General features: G+C 38.4%; 1 protein-coding gene across 8 annotated transcripts in view; it reads right to left on the reverse strand.

Moving 5' to 3' along the window:
• BNC2 (basonuclin zinc finger protein 2) overlaps positions 1-21,897 on the reverse strand; it is a 479,004-nt gene that overhangs the window by 425,046 nt on the left and 32,061 nt on the right. The gene's annotated exons all lie outside the window — the stretch shown is intronic.

The raw sequence follows: 21,897 nt of genomic DNA on the forward strand, positions 1-21,897 counted from the left end.
GCAACAAACACAATTCTTCCAAATATGAATATTTATAATATGCATAAAAACAGAATTTCCTAGCTCTAGGATTCTTTAGTCCAAAAACAGGCCCCTGAGATATTTAGTCTACATTGAGAGATTTCTTGGTTATGTGTGGGTATGTATAAACATACAAAGTAGTGGTGTAAGTTGAAGTGTGGGGTTGTTGCCCCCAAGCAAACTCAAAAAAGAGTACTAAGTTTTCAGACACATATTTTCAGCTTAAATCCTTAGTTTTCTCCTCCCCTCTTTTTAGTTCTCAGAAGAGCATTTGTAAACGGAGGAAGATGCACTGGGAAGTTACACTCCAGCGAAGCAAATGAAATGAGGCACAGTGGTTACCAGACAGGGAGGCGATGAGGGTGGATAAACTGGGCAGCGGGGGTCAAATATATGCGAGGGGGTGGTACTAGACTCTGGGTGGTGAGTATGCAATAAATTATACAGATATCAAATTATAAGGTTGTATACCTGAAATTTATATATTAACCAATGTCATCTCAATAAATTTAATTTAAAAAACCAATATAATTTGCAAAAGCAAAGGACTCAGCAACTGACTATTGCACAAATATTCATAGTCTATTTAAACTTCATACCAATGTTCTATTTCAATGACAATACTAATTATCAAGTTCTGCACCTCCTTCTATTTCATGCTAAGGTCCCGACTAGGTTTTAAATTCTGATATTATCTAATTTTATCCTCCCAAGAAAACATAACATAGGTCTAAATATAATTTTTAAAAGGAAGAAAACTAAGACAAAAAAGTTAAGAAGGCTGCCCACGGTCACAGACTAGTTAACCAAACCCATTGAGTCTAGATGCAGAAACTTAGGCTTTTAAAGTCCCAATGGTATTTAAATAGGGTTAGTATAGCAATACACAGAGAACTAGTTGTTTCCTGCTACATAGCTTTTAAGGAAGAAATTAAAAAAAAAAAAAAAGATATAAAGGGGATGGCAATCCATTAAGAACTTAACTTGGAAACTGCCTGGAGCTTATTTGAAGGCTGATTTCTCGAATCAAGGAACATTTTTCAAACACCAAAGTTGTCATTTACCCAAACGTGTCAGACACGATAAAGCTAATTCACATCAAAATTAAAAACAAAAATAAACTATGTGTGGCAGGCAGGTAAAAAAATTAACACAATGTTGTATAACTCGAAATATTCTAGCTAAAACTAGTTTAGAAATTAATATACTCAACTTTTTTGAGGAACACTGAAAACTAATCAAACATTCTAGTCATTAGTATTCAGTAAATTTAAATACACACACACACACATACACACACACATATGGTAAAACAGGAAAAATTACAGAAGTGCTGAACTCAAAAAGAGCTGGGAACTTAACATTATCAGCACACGCTCCTTTTAAAATTATAACTGGTCAAGCTGTTTCAGGCACTTAGAAATGGCTCTGTCTCACAGATGTAAGTCCTCCACAGGATGGCTGAAACCATATTAGCCCTCTCCTCCATGTTATCAAATAAATCTTTCTCATATTAGGAATTGAGCTAAGTTTCCTGAAGAAAACTAAGTTATTTTTGTTTTGTTTTATTTACAAGAATTATATTAAATAGTTTACTAAGAAGCAAACTCTTAGTCCTTTTATTAAATTCTGATCAGTGAGCTCCTTAACCAAAAAATTCTTTTTCTAAAATAGCAGGTAGAAAATTCTGTATGTCAAACATTGCAGTATATTAAATAGTTCTACAGCAGCATTTAAGAATTACAAATAAATCTTTTATTTTAAGAAAAACAAGTTTTAAATGGACTCAAGATAAATTTTTTGTCTTGATTTCAATAAGTACAATAACATTTGGTATGTAGAAATTGCCTGTATTTTCAACAGGTGGATTATAACCTTAGTGATCTTTGATTAACCAGATAAATGAAGTATGAAGGGAGAAAGCTCAGGAAGTAGCTTCAAACTCTGCCTAAAACAACATTCACTGACTTCCACTGAAGGTCTTTTTGCCTCTCCACGGAGGTGCTTTTGAAATTTCATTCAAATCCCTAACAGCTTCTATCCAATTATATTAGAATTGTGGCCTTATGATAAGATGCCTACATATGACTCTAACTCATCACAGTTTGTAGAAAGGACTAATGAATGCATTTCGTAGTTCTTTGCAAAAAGATTACATATATGTCCATTAATCAGTAGTGAGCATCTAAAAATAATTCATGGAAAATCTACAAAGATACTCAATGGGTAAGAATAATAAGAAACTACTAGACTGGAACCAACAGCACCAGCTCTGGGAGAACCAGGAGATACCAACTTTAATCCAGCAGAATGGGAGACTAAGGTAGACAACCACTTCTATAACAACCATGCATTCAAGGAGTAAGAACCATCTGAGAAAGAAAAGTCTCAGACATCTGTGAAAGAGCAGGCACCAGTCACAGCCTTAGAACCTTCTGAAGAAGGTAAGAAGAGAATGCTGCCATCACAATCCAAGCAGTCTTCCAGGGACACAGCCAGCAAGGAGATGAAGAAAATGCAAGAGGTGATCTTCAAGAAAAGGAAACACAGGAAAACAACTGAGAAGACTGGTTTTGCCTCCCAGAAAACATGAAAAAATAATTCAAGTCCATCAACCTTGTGATTATCTTTTTTTTTTCTTAGTAAGGTAGATTTGCTGTAGTGAAATAATATTTGTTGCTGTTGTAAAAATCTGTCATGAACATTTGTTTAATAAACATGCTACTGAAAACACACACACAAAATAAATTGCTAAAAGAATTTAAAAATAAAGAGGACCTGGCCGGTTGGCTCAACAGTAGAACGTCAGCCCAGAATGTGGAAGTCCCGGGTTCGATTTCCAGTCAGGGCACACAGGAGGAGTAGCATCCATCAGCTTCTCCACCCCTCTCCCCACCCCTTTCTCTTCCCCTCCCACAGCCATGACTCAAATGGTTCAAGCAAAGTTGGCCTCCAGCACTGAGGATGGCACCATGGCCTTGCCTCAGGCGCTAAAATAGCTCAGTTGCCAAGCAACAGAGCAGCAGCCCAGACAGGCAGAACACTGCCTGGTAGGTGGCTTGCCAGGTGGATACCAGTTGGGTGCATGCAGGAATCTGTCTCTGCCTCCCTGCCTCTCGCTTAATAAAAAAACAAAAGATAAAAAAAGAAATTTCTGAAAGTCCTTTGGGAACCAGTAATATATAATATTTCATATATGTATTTTATATATATTTCATATGTACATATTTTACATATATGTATATATAATATATATATATTATATATAGGCTCTGACTGCTATCCTTGAAGAGGTCATGAATCAAAAAATAGTGAGGGAAAATATTTATTGTTCCCATTCCCTGAAGTGTACAGTTACGAGGGCTTTTAAAAATGTTTGGCCATTTCATGACATAACAATACACAAAACAACTAAGTCTAATGCCATAACATGACTCAAAACTTCTAGAAATTCAAAGACCCTGCTGCAAAACTGGACATAGCTTGCTTGTGTTCTCTCTTTAAGGCCACGTGTGACACTCTTTCAAGTAAAAACAACTACAGGCATAACTTGGATATGTTGCAGGTTCAGTTCTAAACCACCACAATAAAGTGACAACTGCAATAAAACAAGTCACATATTTTTTTGGTTTCCCAGGGCATATAAAAGTTATGTTTACACGATTTGTAGTCTACTAAGTGTACAATAACATGATGTCTAAAAAAATGTGCATACCTTAATTTTAAAAAATACTGCTAAAAAAAATGCTAACCGTCATCTGAGCCTGTTGGAAAAATGGCATCAATAGATTTGCTCAATGCAGAGTTGTCACAAACGTTCAATTTGTAAAAAAAACACAATATCATAAGGCACAAAAAAGCAAAAGTAAATGAAAAGGAGGTATGCCTGTACAAGAAGACAGAGGAGAGAAAAAGGACTTGTTTGTCTTCAGTCACCTCCTGGTCCCCTTCTCTTTAACTGTTACCTCCGTGATAAGCAAAGGTGTTTGAAGGTGCTTTCAGAGTCTTAGTGCTCCAGCAGGTGTGATGACTGAGAGGCCCCCAGGCACTGCGAACCAATGCTGTCACTTCTAGTCACTGCTTGGCCTGGCTGATGCCATGCCTGTCATGACAAGCACCAGTCACCTTAAGGCGCCACACCTCTGCCTCCACAAAACATACCTTTGAAAAGGTATGAACCACAGAGGGAACCTGTTTCAGGGGTTGCCAAGGGAAGCCGGCCCTGTCTATAAACAGCACAGAAGCAGGGAAAGAGCCCAAAGGCAGAGACACTGGGAGACTTCGAGCCCCGAGTGCAAATAATTGGTCTACTTCCTGTGTGTGGACAGAGAAAAAAAAAAAAAACACGACATGTTAAGATACCATTTGACCACGCTAAAGTGGGTCTACTTGTCAGCCTAAACCTGCCATCTGGTGTTAAGATATAGCAGATCACACCCCAGATGTGTTCCTTCAAACAAATCACATCTTTTTTCCCTACTCCCCCCCCCTCTCTTTTTTTTTTTTTTTTTTTTGCTTTCTGGAAAAAGAGAGCTGCATGCCAAAGATACAAATCAGCTGAAGGTTACTTTAAACTAAAAACTCTTGTTAATTTACTCAGCCAAATGAGTAGGTATGTCATTTCATGCACCCACACTCCAAAAGCAACCACTTTTCAGGATGGTATCTAGAGATACTGAGCAGAAAATCATCTGTTTACTACTCATCAACCCTAAAAGTTGAGGCTATCCTTAAGTCATCCAAAAGCCATTTCATCTGAAAAATGAAATTTGTTTCATTGAAGTCGAGTTCTGAAATCCCTGTCTCCCTCTTTATTTTCAATTCAATATCTCATTCCACAATTGGGGTGGGGAAGGGTAATGCAGTGCTATCATTTGCACCTCATTACACTTGGGCTAGAGCTTTGAGAAAGCTGATATTCCCTCTAAATTTTTACAGATGCTTCTAGTTTACCAGTTCATGACTGCACTACTAGAAAAGACTTCCTGCCTCTAAACTGCTTGCTGGCATGTATGCTGAATTTCAAAATCCCTGAAAAAAGTAAACCTTTGTGGTGTTCTCTTAACTTTCTTGCTGGGGAAGAGGGGGAGGGTCACCATAACCACACCAAGAAAAGAAAAGCTTTTTCTCCTATAAAATGAGACTAAATCTCTCAGAAACATCCCCTCTTAAAATACTGACAGTCCATCTTGATTTGGAAATGCCCCCACACGCACAAAAGTTCATCAACGTAGTTATTGTGGAAGGTGTTTTTTTTATCATAAATTATAATTATGAAGTGTACAGTAAATTGTAGAAATAATAAAATCCCAGACAGCCTTTCAACTGAGCCTATGTGTTTCCCTTTATGTCATATGTATCTTTTGAAAAACACTTTGAAACAGAGAAAAGAGACACTTTCTACCATACCCCCCAAACACACACACACACACACACACACACACACACACACCTTTTGTTTAATGGGTCCAAGGTTTTTCAAAGTTCAGGGCAGGTGACACTAGTCTGTTCTTAATCTTGACTACTTCAGCAATGTTCAGGCTGATGACGAGGGACACAAATCCCCTGATGGAACTGAATGCATTCCAAGCTCCCCGACCCACTCAAAGCCATAATCCCCTGCAGCTGGATCTTACTTACCACCATGCACAGCTAATACATTTTTTAAAAGCTAGTCACTGGTGACAAATGTAAACTGGACAGAGCAGCAGCTCCCCCTTTCTCCCTGCCTCACTCCCCCAACCCCTCAATCTTCCCCTATAACCCAGAGACTTGCTGTTTCTGTGATGAATAGGACCTGCCTTTTAGAACCACCAAGGCTGTGCCATACATATAGCTCTGCTCTAAATGACTGGAAGGTTTTAAAAGCAACTTTAGCTGTCAGATTGCAATAAAAACAACAAAAAAATCATCCTTAATACAAACATTTCCCAACTGAGAAAACCCTGTAAGTTGAGATTATCAATGCCATACTGAATTCACTATTTATTTAGCTATCACATGCAGACGAACTGTTCTGGCACCTTGACTGCCTGACTGAAGTCAGCTGCATGCCATATTCTTGGGCATGATAAAATAAATGCTAAAGAAAATAAGAAACATGAGGATCTTCATTGTGATACATTTTGCTTGGACACCTTTACTTTTTTCTTTTGGAAGAAACTCAACAGTAATATAGGTAGTAAACATAAAATAGTCTTTTATGATGGGGAAGTATGTTTTTCACCATGGACTTGAATCATCCACTTAAAAAGAGAAACCAAGTCACCCAGTAGGTAATAGTTCTGTGCTGGATGAAATCTCCAAAAATCAGAGCAACAAACTATGGAAACCGCACCTAAAGATAGATGGAAGGATCAATGAATAGATACCTAAATTAGGGGAAAAAATAGTCTCAAACGGTATCAAAATGCCATATAATTCAGATGACAGATTTTGATAAAGAGATAAGTTATTATTCACTTAGATGTAGAGAAAACAAGGGTTAATATATATAATGTTTTTTTTAATTATTCATTTTAGTTCCCAGATAAGTAGCAATAAGAGCTATGATTTTTAAGTGATATTACCAAATAGACTTTGGTGATGGATACGATACCACAAACAGACTACAACGCTTAAATTACATGAGGTTCATTTACTGCAAAGTTACATCTGGAAAGAGAAGCATACCAGTAATTTTATCACCCCTCTCAGCATTCTAGCTTGAGCTCAAGTCCCTGCGTGATACATACTCACCCAAGTAACTGAGACCCTGAAAGGCACCACAGTGAATAATGCATAACTAGCAAGAACACAAGGAGGAGCAACAAGCAAGCCTACATGAATGAAATTCATATATGACTATGTGGTCTCTCAGTGTCCTCCTGGCATTGCTGAGAGCACATACTGCAAATTAGCATGGTGACCAGCCCCGGCAGGACCCATGGAAAAGAATTTGGCAGGGGTGGAAGAGAAGAAGGACAGTACCAAGGGGGAAAGAATTAAGACAATGTGCTCAAAAGAATCCAGCTCTGATTTTCCTGCTTGTCACCCACTCTCACACTCTCTGAACCCAGTCAACTCAGTCAACAGATGAGTAATTCAATCAAAGGGGAAAAATACAAACTCTGTTGTTCATGGTGACTCTAGCACCTTGGGACTGAACTTAAATGTGGGGTGTGTACAAGTAAGGGAATTTGTGAGTTTTAGTAACAGAACAAGAAAAGGAGATTGAGAAATTACTATGTCCTCATGTGTGTAAAAGAGTACTTTGTAGTATGATACATGTGAGGAAAGTGTGAAATACGTAGGTGGCTACACTTTTAAAGATAGAGAGTGTAGGCCTGACCTGTGGTGGCGCAGTGGATCAAGCACCGACCTGGAATGCTGAGGTCGGTGGTTCAAAACCTTGGGCTTGCCAGGTCAAGGCACATATGGGAGTTGATGCTTCTTGCTCCTCCCCCCTTCTCTCTATCTCTCTATCTTTCTCCCCTCTAAAATGAATAAATAAATAAAAAAAAATAAAAAAATTAAAAAAAAAAAGATAAGAGAGTGTAGGAACACCAAACCAAAAAAAAAAAAAAAAAAAAAAAAGGAAAGAAAATAGGCCCCTGTGATTCATAAATTTCAGTTATGACGAATGGCAACACATATTTAGTATGAATCCATACTGTATGTTCACTCATCCAAAAACATTTATCAAGGAATGCTGTATTTTTCACACAGTAATCAAAAATGGCAATACTTTAAACCATTTTCCCTTATACAGCTATTCTAAACTGCAAGTAGTCTTTCCACTTCATAATACAAAGTGATCTCAAGTCTAAACTCCCATGTCTACAATGATATGTTCACACTATAAAGTTGTCAAAAAACCTATACAAAATATAAAAGTTAAGCCTCAGGAAAATAAAAAAAGAATCATAACCATATCTTTGTGTGTTATTTTAAATGTGATAAAAATAGTAATTAGTCAAAATTTTAATACTAAAATATACTATAACTGAGCCCAACAAAAATCACAGGTAGAAATAAGTGTAACTAATCCAGTGAGAAATACTGATTATATTTGATAGGAAAACCACAACAAATTATATTTATCTGAACTTCCAGACACCAATTCATAATACTTAACAAAAACTTAACTAAAAATATTCAGTCCTGAGCAAGCATAAATCTTTCCAATTAAACACATAGAAAATGAATACTGTCTCTTTAAATTGAAGGACCTACTATAGCTAGGTAGTATTACGCCAAGAATAAGTTCTGAAGTTTAACTCTCAGGAGCAAACATTTTCTACTTGTGAAGTAAACTCTGTTGAAAGACAGCAGACTAAGGTCCCACCAGTAAAAACAGGAAAGTTTTCAGTCAGTGACAGCTTTGCCTACAGAGAAAAAAAAAAGTGTCACAGACTCACTTTATTAAACCATATGCTCATTGCCCTGTGAAGAAAGTAGGGTCACTAATTAGTTCATTCTGTGAAAGAAGCCCTTCCTGATCCCGTTGACTTTTGTCCCCCTGGTTAGCTCCAGCTATTTCTGTCATGCAACTTGAAAATCACTGGAGGGAGGAAGATCGCCATAACAACCGCTGAAATGATCTTGTGGAATGTGTCTAGTGGCACTGGAATAACCTGAATATGTGCTCCAGATGTGTCGGCTGTCAGGAAAAAAGTAAACACATCTGATGGACAGCGTATGACTAGATGGCCTCGAAGCGACTCCAGAGGCTCCGGGGAGGGGGGAGGGGCCGCATATGTGAGCAGAGGGGCGGTGGGGTGGGGCAGGCAGAGGGGAAGGGAGCGAATATGAAGCTGCACAAGGCATTGCAGGACCTGGGGCCTGGGGTGCCCGGCAGGACTGAGCGCAACTGTTCCGCCTGCGTCCCTCCCCTGAGTGGCCTCTGTGGGTCTGCAGCAGCCTCTGCGAATTTCCGTCTGGCACGGGCTTGTGAGCACTTGAGAGCAAACTAAAACATGAATGCTGAAAGGAAGGGGAAAAGGAGAGAAGCGGGTTCAAAATGCTTTCTGTCTTAAATATTAATGATAACATGTTTTTAAAGCATTCTATCTTCAGGGGAGGGTTGTCTCCAGGCCCCTCACCCTACCAAATGAATGGTTTTGCCTTCTTGCCCCATATGCATACTCTGAAACTCCCGTTTTATTAGGTAACTAACTGGTTGATTACATTTCTGATCTGAAAATGTTGTCTTTTTTGATGTTGGTGTTGTTCCACAGGCTTTCACAGTTGGACAAGTGGTTTGGTTCCCTAAACCAATATATTTTTTAAAAATATTTTTCTAATGAAATACATAGAAAGGACTAGAAAACATGATATAGGCCAAAACACATTTTCACCTTAGGTCCTAGTCTCAGGGGTGCTTCCAAAAGGGTTTAGATCTATGCCCAGTGCTTATGTTCAAAAACAAAAGAGCAATTTTACAAATATCTAGAATACAGTAGGCACTTGTTGATTATCTGCTGAATCAAGTTAGTTTTTCATATATAAGACAACTTAGAATGCTTATTGGATTCTATGCCATATAAACAGTGGCAGAGTACTTAAAAATAAGTGATCAAGTTTAAAAATACTTAGGAAAAATAAGTGGGAGCTTTATACCCCCAAGGGGTTCAAAAATACCTTCCCAAAGAAAATAGGAAGCCCCATGTACCACTGTAGTATACAAACCACCTACTTGTGCATGAATCTACCACATTTTAATGACTACTCCTACTCCAATAGTTTGTAAAACAAACTTAAGTTTGAGACTACGTAAAAAATTATTCGCTACAGTCTTCCCATGAATTCTTACATCTGTGAAAAGTCTGCAAAGGTTTGTGCAGAAATCTAGAATCAATGTCAAAAACTTTTCAGCCAATATAATCTAGATTTTTCTCCCAAATACTCCACATAATTATATTTCAATAAAATTTCAAGTAAGTTTCTACCATGGTCTAAACCAGGGGTCAGAAACCTATGGCTCACAAGCCAGATGTGGCTCTTTTGATGGCTGCATATGGCTCGCAGACAAATCTTTAATAAAAAAATAATAATGTTAAAAATATAAAACATTCTCATGTATTACAATCCATTCATTTCCTACCGCTCATGTTCACGGTTGCGAGTGGCTGGAGCCAATCACAGCTGACCTCTGGGACAACACCAAATTTTTATTGGATAATGCATAACATACATGGGTCATTGTATGGCTCTCATGGAATTACATTTTAAAATATGTGGCGTTCATGGCTCTCTCAGCCAAAAAGGTTCCCGACCCCTGGTCTAAACAAAGAACAAAACTGTATTGGAGAGTATTTATTAGATAAAATACATCGTTAGGATATAAAATTGCGCCTGACCAGGCAGTGGCACAGTGGATAGAGCATTGGACTGGGATGCGGAGGACCCAGGTTCGAGACCCCAAGGTCGCCAGCTTGAGCGTGGGCTCATCTGGTTTGAGCAAAGCTCATCAGCTTGGACCCAAGGTCGCTGGCTGGAGCATGGGGTTACTCAGTCTGCTGAAGGCCCACGGTCAAGGCACATATGAGAAAGCAATCAATGAACAACTAAGGTGTCGCAACGAAAAACTGGTAATTGATGCTTCTCATCTCTCTCCGTTCCTATCTGTCTGTCTCTATCTATCCCTCTCCCTGTCTCTGTAAAAAAAAAAAAGAGAGAGATAACATTGCTTACTTAAAATCTTTTAAATCTCTTATGCTTCACATACATTAAGAGCAATAAATTGTATCACCTGGACTGAGGGAGCGCTGCATTCGCCTGGTTTGTACTTTCATTCAAGTCGATTGCCAACTTATGAATCCCTTTCAGTTTCTACATATCCAAGTACATATTCCTCCTGTAATAAAACTCATTTCGTGACCAAGACTCTGAAGTAGATAGGGAAAAGAAAGAAGAAAACTGAGAAATTATTATTTGAGAGCAAGAAATGGAACAAATCTTCAACTCACCCTCTACTTTGTAATTCGCAGATTTAACCTGGCAGAGGAAGACCCTAAGGATACATGGAGGCTGAAGGACTCAAAATTTGAAGAAGTAGGTGAAAGAACAGCAAGAGTGAATGGTACCATTTCTGTCTTCTAGAAATTAGATTCCACTGGCAGCTGGCTGAATGAAGCCAATAACAGATTCACGGTTGTGGAAAATGTTTCATAGTCCTCTAAGCAAAAACGTCGTTATTTCCTTGTAACAGAAACTGTACTTCTTGACAAGTTAGACAACCCAAAATAATCATTGCCAAGGTACAATTTATAAAATTTGTTGGCAATCTATAAAAAAGAAATAATCTTAATATTTGTAATTATTTTTAGACCATACTTTATCTAGCCCCCCAAATTAAAAGACTTCAAAAAGGGCTGACAGATTTCCAAAAAAAAAAAAAGCCAAAGATTTCAAAGCTTTTATGAGCCAAAATCACAAATGTGTATATTCGTACAATGAGGTGCCAAATGTCCAAAAGATGGATGAGTTTCAATGACCATTTTCATTTTCCTTGACCTTAGTATTCAGCCAATAAGCAAAAAGTTCATGTGTATTCAAAGAACTGGAATGTATTTGTATCCATTCATGAGACGTTTCTTTCCCATCTAGTATTTTTTCCACCAAATTTGTAGTTAACTTTTATAAAAAAAAAAAAAAAGACAGATAAATCATTGGATCTTCCTCAAATTCAGAGTAATGGTTTTTTCAGTGGGCTTTTTTTTATCGGTTTGTTTGTTCTTATGAGCATCAAAAGGTTGAAATGGAATCAAAATTAGAGTTAATGTAGGAAGTACTCAAGTTCCAAAAGTTACATGAGACCCATAAGAACAGATCTGGTGGCTAAACTTCACATAATTAAGCCTGTGGCTGAAATTAAACTTTATACATATATTCTGTCCTTATTTCACTATGTTCACAACCCAATCAAGTGCACATGGATCATGGTTTCTCAAACTACCAACTTCTCTTAGTGCAACACAAGTAACAAGCTCCATACTGACTCTTCCTAATGCTCTTCTAATGTATTCCACTGAACAAATAATGGTGATGCTTATAACATGCACAGATTATTAAATAAGCAAACCCATCAAGCAAGATCTAGGACACTTCCTAGAGTTTATCAACAATTCTTTTACCATTCCAGGAAGGGAGGAAGGGAGGAAGGGAGGAAGGGAGGAAGGGAGGAAGGGAGGAAGGGAGGAAGGGAGGAAGGGAGGAAGGAAGGAAGGAAGGAAGGAAGGAAGGAAGGAAGGAAGGAAGGAAGGAAGGAAGGAAGGAAGGGAGAGAGGAAAAGGAGAAAGGGAGAGATGGAGGGAGGGAGGGAGGGAGGGAGGGAGGGAGGGAGGGAGGGAGGGAAGGACGGAAGGAGGGAGAGGAAAGAAAGAAAGAAAAGAAAGAAAAACTAAGAGGGCAACCAGCTAGTCAATCTATTACCATTCCAACTGACTATGAGTAAAACACTGCAATGCAGTTTTCAGGCTGCAGTTTTTGAATAAGCCATGTAACAGGCTTCATTCACAGGGCACCCTTTCTTGTATAGAAACAAAAGACAGTTACAGAAATAAATGAAACCAAAATCTAGACTTAAGCAATGATGATTTAATTTCTGTTGCAGAAGGAAACATGGATTGAGAAAAGCATTTTAAAGGATGTGAATAAGAACTCCTTACTGAGTCCTTAACACTACAAGGAAACCTTCAAAGGAAAAGTGTGAAGCTATTACAGGTACTTCAATACCCATAGAATAAAAGAGGGAAAACCAGAAGGTTCTTTGGTTTCATTCTGCTATCAAGGGAAAAGAAGCCAGGAAGCAGTACAGAATTCCAGAGCAGGAAATCTGTAAAATGGAACACTAAAACACACAGTATGTTCTGCCCAATTTTAGAGTCCTAAAATTTAGATCCCCTTATCAAGAACAAGTAACTACAACATTTTGATTTGCTTATAATATTATCAGTTTTTGAAAGAATTTCTAAAACCACTCCCATACCCTCACTATAAAAAAAAGTAAATCAATGAATCCCAAATTCAGTTTTACAAGAAACAGAATATTCTTTCAAGACGTGTGTGAATTCCTCAAGACAAAACATAACAATGCACATTAATTTTAAAAATAAACAATTTTCATTTAGAATTCAGAAGGAAGGAGAAACAAGTTGGAAGAGTTAAATAAAACTTGAGAAAAGTCCTTGAATCCACATTCTTATTACAGACAAGGAATTGGTCCTATGAAAGTTCAATGATTGACCGCAGGTCACAGCTATGTATCTGAATAAAAATGAGAACAAACCCCTTATGGCAGTGAAATCTTACACAAATCCATCTGCCTCTTGCCACAACTAACCTCACTCCCTACTCCTAAATGACAACAAATTTGAATTCCCCAGATAATAAATTCTTTTCAGACGCTCTGGCTTAGAGAGAGAAAAAGAGAGACAGACAGACGACAGACAACATTAACAAGAAATTCAACAAATAGTCTTCTGGACACTTTCAACCTTCTGTCCCTATAGGCATTTTACCAAGATTGATAATAAATAAATAAAATATCTACTTTGAGTTTGAACTCCATTATTTTCTCATTTCCTGGAACAGGTGCTCCCAAGCAATGAAATGCCAAGCTGGACTGAGAAACTGAGAGCTTTGGGGTCATTAGCCGCAGAGTAGTAATGGTTGACTACATTCTTTTATTGTTCCTTTATCCTCAGCTCACTAAGGGCAAAGAGCAATTTCCTCTATGCTGTCTTTCAGTTATTGTCCTTGCAGGCCTATCACAGGACCCTGACATGCTGGGAAGTGCTGGTTACTGGGCTGAATGCCATAAGGAATCATTATCACTACACGTGGGACAGTGTCCCTGGCTCCAGAAAGAGGAAAATCTCAGATGGACTAACAGGTGGCAGAGCAAGCCCTTCAAAAAGAAAAACATCTCAACTCAAACTCTGTCTAAAACCTTCTACAGCTTCCCATTTCACTTATAATAATGTCTATGGATCTTAACATGGCCTACAGGCTCCTCCTCCACATGATCTGGGACGGGCTCATCAGCCTTACCACGCTCTGGTCTCCCCACACCAGTTACAACAGACCCTGTCCACACATCCAATGCTCCAAGCTCCCTCTAAGCTCAAGCACTTGGCCTTTTACAACACTCAGCATCCTTCACTTTACCTTCAAACAACCTAATTTCTCTTCATCCTTCAAATCTCAGCTCAAACAACCCTTTGGGAAATCTTCCCTAACTCCACCAACCACATTTGATAGTCTATGCTTTATATTTGGGGGATCTAATATTCCATTTGGAAAAGGGAGAAAGGGTGCCAAGGTTCAAAAAACCTTTGTTGATCATGGACAGTTTCAAAGGTTCCTTTAAGCAACAAAATTCCAATATGTATAGTATTTAACTTCCATTCCTAAATTAAACTATACTAATAAAGGATTCAATGTTATAAATTTATAGACCCCCAACTCTGCTTATTAGGGCAAATCTTCCTTATTTCAAACATTTAAAAATTAGATAAATACTTCTATAAACTGTGGCCACTTAATTCCTTCTTTCTCCATGTTGGTTGTAAAAAGTGACAGCTGAAGAAGAATGAAAAATACACAGACTTAGAATCAGACAAGTCAGACTGGTACTGACCAACCCCTTGACCTTAGACTTGGGCCTATTTTCTCTATTACAAGAAGAGGAAAACAAGGATACCTTGCTTAGAGAACTTAGAAGACACATCTGGAAGTACCACTTTAACCTTTATACAATTTTGCCTGATCAAATACCATATTTCCTCATGTATAAGACAATCCTATGAATAAGACACACCTTAATTTTGGGGCCCAAAATTTGAAAAACAATGTATTACATAAAGTTATTGAACTTAAGTTTTATTCATCATAAAATTTATACAACTCCTCATCATTGTCAAAACTCCCATCCATTAGCTTGTCCTCATCTGTGTCTGATGATGAATCACTGTCATCAACAATAAGCACAAAAAGAAGTGTGAAAAAGTGTGAAATGCAAGTAAAAAATCTACAACCACTGCATAAGACACACCCAGATTTTAGACCCCAAATTTCTGGGGGAAAAGTGTATCTTACATGGGGAATATGGTAATATTAGTCTTTTCCTCCATGTGTAAGCTCTGTACAAGTAAGGGTTATTTTTTACTTTTTCCCAATCATTGACTCCTGAGAGCCCAGTACAGTGTCTGCCCAACATGTATTAGGCACCCAACAAATAATTTTAATATAAATGAATTAATAAAATGATAGTGTAATATGGAATGGATTCTCCATCTCCATTTGTTAGTTTTGAATTTTTTTAAAGTGAGAAGTTAATTATTCTACAATGTGTAATACATCTTTGGCATTCCTATCTGTGCAGGGTTGTTTAATATTCCTGGGTAGAAGTCAGTGTTCACTGGGACAAAGTCAATTGTGTCCAGTGTTTTGTGTTTTTCAACCACCAGTCTACAGACCCATGCTAGTCACCAGAAATTTCATACTGGTCTGTGAAAGAGTTAATCATCCTGAAGTTGTATCAAGATTATAGACCCATATGCTGGAAATCATTTGTCTATCCAAGAATATTTATTAGGGCCAACTAATACTTGTCTGTTTACTCAATTATACTCGTTTCTTTCTTTACCCATTCTGTAAACCTCTGTTTCCACTTTGAAACCCGTGTGATTCTACAGATGCAGCACATGACCTAGACCAGTGTTTTTCAGCCTCCAGTTCACCAGAAATCTTCATACAGCATCAGGATGGTTAATTCTTTCATGGACCAGCATGGAATTTCTGATAGACCCGCACCAGTCTACGGTTGAAAAACCACTCGGCAGTTGAAAGACACTGATGTATACCCATGAGTACTTAAGAAAAATCAAGCCAAGGAGTCTCACTCAGTGATAATGGCTTTATTATTATGATCACACATTTCATGCCATTGTCCAAAAGGAAAACTGAGTTACAGAGCGTGCCCAACAATCAGCACTGTCCTATACAAATTGGGAGAAAATTCACATGGATGAGATGTTAGCTGCAATGACTTCATATACTGCTCACAAAAATTAGGGGATATTTTATTGCTTCATATTCATTTTGAAATATCTCCTAATTCTGCTCATAAAAATTAGGGGATACTTTATAGCTTCACATTCATTTTGAAATATCCCCTAATTTTTGTGAGCAGTATATATAACAATAGCTAACATTGTCTAATTATTATTCTATGTGGCAATAAAAATTATTTAATATTTTAATTAACTGATATTTTATCAATCAAAATTGTTTGATTTTTCTGTGTCAAGCAAGTTTGTAAGCATTTTATATGTAGGAACTCTTTTAATCCTCACCACCACAACCCTATGAGTTAGGTAGCGTAATTATCCTTATTTTATAGAGGTGGAATTGAGCCTGCACTGACTTTTTGCTTTAAAAAAAATTTTCACTGAACATCTATTTAGGAAAAAACTAGTATGTGCAAAGCAGAGCACTGATATCATATTTTAAATATGAGATTTCAGTCTCTTGCCAGGAAACACAGATTTAAGTTAGAAGAGGTTTTAAAAGAACTGGTGTCTAAAGTTGTATTGTTTTTTCCCAGTCTTAACAATTTTGAGACTTGCTATAATAGGATAAAGCTTTCAACTGCAGGGAGCCTTCAGTAAAACACAGCACCCATCTCACCTAGTTAAGAATCCTGGCACTAGAAATCCATTTCACCCCACTCAGCAGCAGGCTACAGGACATAATTATTTTCATCTGGTTATAACACAGGGTGGTGAGTTTAATCTCTAAAACCCTACAGGGATTGGTTTTAGCAGTTTTAGAAATTGCCTCTCACGCTACGAACATGCCGCACAGCAAGATGGTCATGCTAATGGTTCCCAGACTAGGATCTGGAGGGACCAAATATATGGCTCCCTTCTTTCCATAATTTCCTTTCCTTTGTGAGTCTAGTCTAAGGTTAGTCAAGGTATCCTCATGGCCTTGCTTTCAAAACCAGTTTATTCTGATCTGGACAATGGATAGAGGTTATTTCTTTTTTAAGTCACAGTTAATGATTACTATTCATGGAGTCAAGTGAATCCATATATAAAGTGGACCATCAGTGACATCCTCTTAAAAACATAAAACATGTATATGCAGATGAAACAAATTCTCAAAGAATAATGTGGCCTTGAAAGTGATATAATCTCTAATTTACTTTGAGATTTTTGTTTTGTTTTGTTTTGTTTTGTACTGTATTTTTTCAAAGTTAGAAGTGGGGAGGCAGTCAGACATATTCCCGCATGTGCCTGACTGGGATCCACCTGGCATGCCCACCAGGGGGTGATGCTCGGCCCATCTGAGGCATTGCTCCATTGCAACAGAAGCCGTTCTAGTGCCTGAGGCAGAGGCCATGGAGCCGTTCTCAGCTCCCAGGCCAACTTTGCTCCAATGGAGCCTTGGCTGCAGGAGGGGAAGATAGAGACAGAGAGAAAGGAGATGGAGGAGGGGTGGAGAAGCAGATGTGCGTTTCTCCTGTGTGCCCTGGCCAAGAATCAAACCCAGGACTTCCATACACCAGGCCAACGCTCTACCGCTGAGCTAACCCACCAGGGCCTACCTTGAGTTTTAAAACTTTTACTAAACCCTTTCTTCCAGGAAAAAAAATACCTGAAAAACAAATTCAAGAATATAATTTAACATCTCCCATATTTTTTATTATGTTCAACCCTATTCACTCAACACCAATTTTTCCCTAATTAACCCTCACCATCAGGAACAAAAAGATGACAATTTTCTAATCACCTTTTAAAGCGAAACTGCTACAAGGACTAGAACTAACAAATCCCGTAAAGTAAAAAATAATAATTTTCTTCAGTTTTTGGTAGAGGAGCCAACCTCAGTTACATCCATACAAATTAAACTTCCCTGCTTACAGAGGACTCAGAACAGGCCTTGGGCTGTCCACAGCGTTCTGAGTGATAGAAAACGATTAATGTTAAGAATGACAACTACATGTCTAAAAGTTAGTCAACTTATAGTAATTCGACACGTTAGAGTATTTTGGTTTGATCAAATTTTTTATCATATCATAAAATGCCTCCCACTGACCTACTAGATGATGTGAGGAACTATATATAAATTCTAAGAGTCAACTTTGTATATAAAGCATAGAGATAGAGAAGTAATAATATATTTTTTAAGTTTCCCTTGTTTTTATTATCCTAGAGCTAAACACTGATCCACAATGAAGTTCTCTATAGTATAAAACAGAAATGCCATGAAATAGTCTTAGAAAACCATAATCCCACCAGACTGCAAAGTCCTTGCGGAATTCTCTCCAGCCCCCAAGGCAATGTCGGGCATAAAGAAGGTCCTTAAATAATATTTGTAAAATAAGATAAATAAAACCTCAGAATTACAGCCTTTAAGTTAAAGAACACATTATCATACTAATCTGCCTAAGTTATACAAGGAGGTGGTATTCCATTTCAAAGATGAGGAATCAGAACTTCAGAGCCACAATGAGACTAATCTCAAGGTTCCCAAGGCACTACTTTCCACTCCCATCACATCTCTGTCCATCAGCTCTGTGCATCACTCTTTCGCTTTGGCTCTGCTTTCTTATTTTATGATCTGTGGAATAAAAACACCAACAGTGGAAGGCAACCAAATCATTCAGATGCTAAACCCTAACCCCGTGATGGCGAACCGATGACATGCCTGTCAGCACTGACACGCGTAGCCATTTTCAATGACACGCGGCCACATGCAACCGCATACCAGAGAAGTATGGGGCCGCATGCCGAGAAGGACGTTTCATCCTTGGCTCCTGCACGGCCAGGTGTACTAGCCGAGGATAAAACATTTACTGTAGTGTAGACTCTGTGCCGGAGGTCTGTAGGCCAAAACAACAGAACTCCGGCACAGAGTGTCTAGTTCTGGGACTTCCGGTTAGGCCGTTAGGGGATCTTTGAAATCACTTCCGGCTGGCGGAGCGGAGAGCAGCGGAATGCCGTAGGGGATGCATCTCTGGGGGCCCTGTGATCTCTGTTACCAGCAACCACATAACCACAGCAACCATCATCCAATCTACTGTTCTGGGGTGTCGTGGATTTCTAACTGACCATCATTACTGAGATAAGTGAGGGGGAGGCTGGGAGAGGCGAGGGCCTGTGCTATGGGTGCCATTTCCCACCATTAGAAATAGCGGCAGCCATTTTAATTTACATAAGATGCAACCTGCAGAATTTCAAGACAGCATCTGGGCTCAGGTGTTTGTCGACTTGAGATCGAAGCTTGAGAATCTGGAAAAGTGCCGCTTGGAGAATCAAGAGGAGTGCCACTACGAACAGGAAATTTGGAGTGCCTGGAACCGATTACCAGACACTTTTAGCACCTTGAAAAACATAGCAATGGCTTTACTCAACAATTTTTCCCTCTACCTACTTTTGTGGGACCTTATTCTGAGCGTTAAATAATATCAAACCAACAAAAGAAATAGATTGACAGATGAAGTTAGTAGTGCTTGCTTGGGCTTGAAGTTTACAAAATACCAACCTTCAATTGAAGATTTAGCCAATGAAATTCAGCAACAAAAAAGTCACTAATAGGCAGGTTAGTTAAAGAATTCTCCCTCCCCCTCACTTATCTTAGTTCATGGCACCCCACACAAGTTAAATAATATCAAGACCAACAAAAGAAACTGACTGACAGATGAACAAAGAAGTCACTAAGCAGGTAAGTTAAATACTTATTTTGGTTTATTAAATAGTTATATATTACAATTATATATTTTTGTTATTTAAACTATAAATATCACGAAACTATGGTTTTTTTCTCAAAGTGATACACCACCAGAGTTATACTCGGTTTTTTGGCGAATTTTGACACACCAAGCTCAAAAGATTGCCCATCACTGCCCTAACCAATCTTTGCAGCTGTGCAAGTCTAATGGTTTAGACTACCAGATGTTTAGGCCTACTTAAATAATATACGTCATACTATATTTATATTGTATACACGTTTCAGATTACCACTTTTTAATCTTCACATTTTGATTTTGATTTTAAATTAATTAAATAGCATTAATTTAAAAAAATTAATTAAATAGCATTAGACACCCACAGAGCTATGGGAACAAAATTTTGAATTATTAAAGTTGGAATTTTCCCAACAGTGATTGCTGGCATCCAAGCCATGGGGAGCTTTAGGGTGTTTTTGTAGCTGCCCAATGATCTCCTGATCAAGTTGACAAAAACAAATGCAAATGCATCGTGGAAGAGAGTCTGCACGGCCAGGAGACCTATGTTGAAATCATGCCCCATCATTTACTGACCAACTTAGGACATATTTTCTTTCTTTGTATTTTTCCAAAGTGAGAAGTGGGTAGGCAATCAGACTTCCATTATGTGCCCAATTGGGATCCACCCAGCATGCCTACCAGGGGATGATGCTCTGCCCATCTGGGGCATTGCTCCGTTGTGGCTGAAGCCATTCTAGCGCCTGAGGCGGAGGCCATGGAGCCATCCTCAGCACCTGGGCCAACTTTGCTCCAATGTAGCCTTGGCTGCAGGAGAGGAAGAGAGAGATCGAAAGAAAGGAAAGAGGGAAGGGTGGAGAAGCAGATGGGTGCTTCTCCTATGTGCGCTGGCCCGGAATCAAACCTGAGACTTCCACACACCAGGCTGACACTCTACCTCTGAGCCAACCGGCCAGGGCCAGGACATATTTTTAACCAAAAAAATGTTTCTTTGGAGTTTTCTGTGTTGTTGTTTTTTTTATGCACAGATCTCTGACACTGTTGGTTTAGATAGACTCTTATAAGAAAACAAAGAAAAAAACACAAGTTATTGCCATGCGTTTTCCAGGTGTTGTGTATTTCTCTATAAAAACTGATCACAATAGAACATGTTAACCTACATGAACTGCCTGATGGAAAATCCAGCATATTTAGATTCCCCAATTTACCTTCAATGTGAACATGATCTTCAACTGGTAAGCTCATGGTTTCTCTTAGCTAAAGCTGAATTTCAGCTATTGATTCAACATTTATGGAATTCCTGTATGTCAGGCTTATACTAGCTTTGGTGATTCAAACATGAATAAAACATGACTCCTGTCCTTGGGCAGGGACAATCATAAGGGTGGTTGAGGCAGATACAGATAAATAAAAAAAATAGTGTGTGCCAAATATGTTTGCTACATGTAATGTCTTAAAATGCACATAAAGTGAAACTACTAATTTTGCTTGGCAGTGGTGATGAGTTAACAGAAGTTAGTTCTTTATTGTTTTGTGACAGAGACAGAAAGAGACAGAGAAAGGGAAAGATAGGGACAGACAGACAGACATGAAGGGAGATGAGAAGCATCAATTCTTCGTTGCCCCACCTTAGTTGTTCATTGATTGCTTTCTCATATGTGCCTTGACCGGGGGAGGGGTGGTTACAGCAGCCCGAGTGACCTGTTGCTCAAGCCAGTGAGCCTGGTTCAAACATGATGAGCCCGCGCTAAAGCCAGAACCCGAGGGTTTTGAACCTGGGTCCTCCATGTCCCAGTCCGATGCTCTACCCACTGCACCCAGCCTGGTCAGGCCAGAAGTTAGTTCTTATATAGATCCCACTTGTATAAAGGCCTAACACATAAGTCACAAAAATATGGAGTTTCTAATATAGTAAATTAAGTCTTTAACAGGTCTGCATAATTTTCTTAGATAATGAAAGATGGTAGAAACATAAAGATTCTTTTCCTTAAAGCAGTAATTCTCCAACAGTTTTTATATATCGTACATATGAAAGCAATTTTATTTGCGGTTGATATTGTTAAGCACTCATTGCTAAGGATGCTATATCTTTTAATGTACTGTTATATTATACTATGTATCAATATAGCAAAAGTTAC

The sequence above is a fragment of the Saccopteryx bilineata genome, chromosome 2, assembly GCF_036850765.1.
Source record: "Saccopteryx bilineata isolate mSacBil1 chromosome 2, mSacBil1_pri_phased_curated, whole genome shotgun sequence".
Classification (NCBI taxonomy): Eukaryota; Metazoa; Chordata; class Mammalia; order Chiroptera; family Emballonuridae; genus Saccopteryx; species Saccopteryx bilineata.